Source organism: Sphaeramia orbicularis, chromosome 14 (genome assembly GCF_902148855.1).
Source record: "Sphaeramia orbicularis chromosome 14, fSphaOr1.1, whole genome shotgun sequence".
Classification (NCBI taxonomy): domain Eukaryota; kingdom Metazoa; phylum Chordata; class Actinopteri; order Kurtiformes; family Apogonidae; genus Sphaeramia; species Sphaeramia orbicularis.
The window spans coordinates 41136202-41139867 of record NC_043970.1 but is presented as its reverse complement, the minus strand read 5'-3'; the positions used below and the strand labels follow the sequence as shown (position 1 = coordinate 41139867).

Here is a 3666-nt window from a genome sequence, read left to right as displayed (position 1 = left end):
CTGCAACATTTTTTGTATCTTCCTTTGATTTATTTCTCCTGGTCGAGGTGTAACAGAATTAAAATTAATGTGTGTTGCTTTAATACCAAGGAGTACAACAAGCTGGTCCTTCCCTTTGTGTTGCTATGAAGAACAGTTTAGAGTTTATTCTTTCTGAGAGTGCAGTGCTATGCTGCACATGTACAAATACTGTCTGTGGTGTGACGAGTGGGTGTAGGTTATGCTTTCATGCTTTACTGTGCATGTATGGTATGTAAATGTAAAGCCACGGAGACCTGGCATAGTGCGGTCAAATGTGAAACTGTAGAATAAAGTGTCCATGTAGAAACCGCCTCTTCGTTGTCTGTTACTCTGACCTAAGCCATTCGGACTCCCCAACTGCAGCTAACCCCTCCCACCTATATCCGCACCATGTTATAGAGCCGTGATACTCCAAGTGTGGTCCAACGAGAGGATGTTATAAAAAAGTCAAATTTACATCAGTGTTTCTCAAATCACCCTCATCTGACTTCCAAAGCAAAGTTACGACTACAGATAACTGTTTTCTTAATTAAAAGTGAATCAAATGTAGCCTAAAACAGCGTTTCCCAACCACTGTGCGAGAAATCATCAGGTGTGCCGTGGACGATTATCCAATTTCACCTGACTGATACTCTAAGCAAGCGGCGTGATAAAGATACATACAACTACATGCGCTAATGATCCACTCTACAACAACAGTCTCCCGTTTCCCTTTGCAAAGTGAAAAAAGTGAAAGTGAACCAGCCCCGGTGCGTTCTGTTGATAAAGCCCCCCCTCACTAGTGATGTGCGGATCAGTGGGTTACCCGCAGGACTCGCCGATCGGGTTGGGGCGAGGGGGATATGCCTCTATCTACGCATTTGTTTTGTTTTTATTATAGATTTTTATAGTTATCACCATTTATTACCTCTGCCAGTGTGACCGGACTATTCCCTCTGCGTTGTATTATTGTGAGGACAGAAACTCGTGACACAGTGATGTCTTGCGGAGACAGTCTCTATTTATTCACCCTGGACAACAGGATCACAACAGACAGTTAGCTGGGATGCTAAGCTAGGTCCCGCACCCAGATCTCCCGCCAGAGACAACATGAAAAAGGGCATACCTGGACAACAGGATCACAACAGACAGTTAGCTGGGATGCTAAGCTAGGTCCCGCACCCAGATCTACAATGATGAAAACATCATATTAACACCGCGCGGCACAGACAACAAAATCAACAAGTCCAACATCAAAGCAAATACAACTCAACAAACATGGATAGCACAATTAATAAGAAACATCAGCAAATGAATGTACAAATACACGGGATACGACGATATGAACACTGACCTCCCGCCAGAGACAACATGAAAAAGGGGAGAGCTATGGGCACAAAGGGAATTTATATACGAACACTACGGGGGGACACATGAAGAAGAAGTGGGTGTGGCTGGAGGACTAACACCCCAAACAAACTGTACAATAAAGGAAGACACCAGGTATGCATGAACTATAATTGAAAATGACAATTTAATCCAATTTTTGTGTAATTATAATAACATATATTGAACGGGTTACACCAGGTGTAATGGCAGGAGTTACGTTTTCATCTGGGTTTGTTTGTTAGCAAGATAACTCAAAAAGTTATGGACGGAATTTCATGAAATTTTCAGAAAATGTTGATACTGGCACAAGGAACAAATGATTAAATTTTGGTGGTGATTGGGGGTGGGGGGGATAGACTGATCTGCCTTGGCGGAGGTCTGCGTAGTTACTATTACTATTTATGAGTCCGTATCCTGATAGTGCACCTAAATTTCATTGTACATTTTGTATAATGACAAAAAAGTATCCTATCTTATCTTTGCGTTATATTTCAATGAATGCCCTTTTTGTGACATTTTTGTTTGGTGGTGTGCCTTGTGATTTTTCTAATGTAAAATACATGCTGTGGCTCAGAAAGTTTGGGAACACACTGGACTAAATAAGCCTAAGAGTAGACTTTTATTGAATTTGTCTATGCAAACCCACGTTTTGCGTCACTGTCTCTATACAGTTAGGTTACTTAGGCTGGCTATTGTCATATCAACGACCTCTAGTGACTTGTGAATTGTGGTGGAAATGAAGTAGAATAGCTAACTAGGCAAGGCAGCTTTATTTATATAACATAAATTCAAAGTGCTTTACCTAAAACATTAAAAGCATTACAGCAGAAGGCATGAGAAAAACAAACGATCAATCAGATAAATAGATATACTCAGTGCCAATGAAAACGCAACACTTGAAGATTCTTATATTTTTTTTAAATCGAGGAGGATTTTTATTCCATAATCTCTTTGGAATTAATCATAGGCTATTTCTATACAGTAAAAATAAAAAATCACATCCAAATTTGTTGACAAAAAATAAGGATAAAGAAAGAAACTCAAGGACCCCCAAAACCAAAAGTCACAAAGCGGTCCCGGAGGTGCTGCAGCTCAATGTAGCAATCCTGCTGTGGCGTGGTCACACGTGCTCGTCCAGGGCGAGGTCTGTCTGCAGTCGAGCCAGTTTCTTCATGCCTCTGTTGCATCCTGACTATGGTGGACGCATCCAAAACAGCGCGCCACCTGCCGAGCAGAGATTCTGGCTTCCAGGAGCCCCATAGCATGGCATCTTTGGTCACGTGTCAGTCTAGGCATCGCTGAGTTATTGCAAATGATTTTCATGCTTTTCAGCTTGCCTTTATACACAGAACATGACCACTCCTTAACTGACCACAATTCCTTAAGTTGAGCAGTTCATTGCTGAGCTGTGAGAAAATAATAATAATAATGGATTGGATTTTATATAGCACTTTTCTAGACACCCAAAGTATTATTGATCCATTATTCATTCACTCTCACATTCTCCCTCTGGTGGTGGTAAACTACATATGTAGCCACAGCTGCCCTGGGGCAGACTGACAGAAGCGTGGCTGCCAATTCGCGCCTACAGCCCCTCTGACCACCACCAAACATTCATACGCATTCATACACCAGTGTGAGTGGCACTGGAGCCAAGGAGGGTGAAGTGTCTTGCCCAAGGACACAACAGCACATGGCACATTCGAACCGCCAACCCTTCGGTTATTGGACGACCCGCTCTACCACCTGAGCCATGGCTGCCCCCAGAAAAACAAGACTTATGAATGCAGACAAGTTCATTCAAGCGTGACAATAGCTCAACCCGTCTCAGGTTGTTAAGAAATTGTCTGGGATTATCTTATACAGGTGAAACTTAAACATATTGATGCAGCTCAGGAACAATAGAAGACGTTCGAGTGTTGCGTTTTCATTGGCACTGAGTATAAAACAGATAAGAGACAAGCAGATAAAACAGATAAAAACTTTTAGCTTAACAGGAACAGTGCAGATCTGAACTCAAGAATATAAACTCTATTCAAATGCAGCTGAGAACAGGTGAGTCTTTAACCTGGATTTAAATAAACTGAGTGTTTCAGCTGATCTGCGGTTTTTTGGAAGTTTGTTCCAGACATGTGGAGCATAGAAGCTGAACACAGCTTCTCTGTGTCTGGTTCTGACTCTGGGAACTGACAACAGATCGGATCCAGATGACCTGAGGGGTCTGGTGGGTTCATACTGGGTCAGGAGGTCACTGACATTGAGGACACTGACTGTCAT

The 3666-nt window shown here is 42.2% G+C and overlaps 1 long non-coding RNA gene across 1 annotated transcript; it reads left to right on the top strand.

Moving 5' to 3' along the window:
* Positions 1-470: 470 nt before the first annotated feature.
* Positions 471-2858, top strand: LOC115433342 (uncharacterized). The gene is made up of 3 exons (XR_003937343.1): positions 471-582; positions 2796-2797; positions 2849-2858. It is a non-coding gene; the product is annotated as an uncharacterized LOC115433342 (long non-coding RNA).
* Positions 2859-3666: the final 808 nt, after the last annotated feature.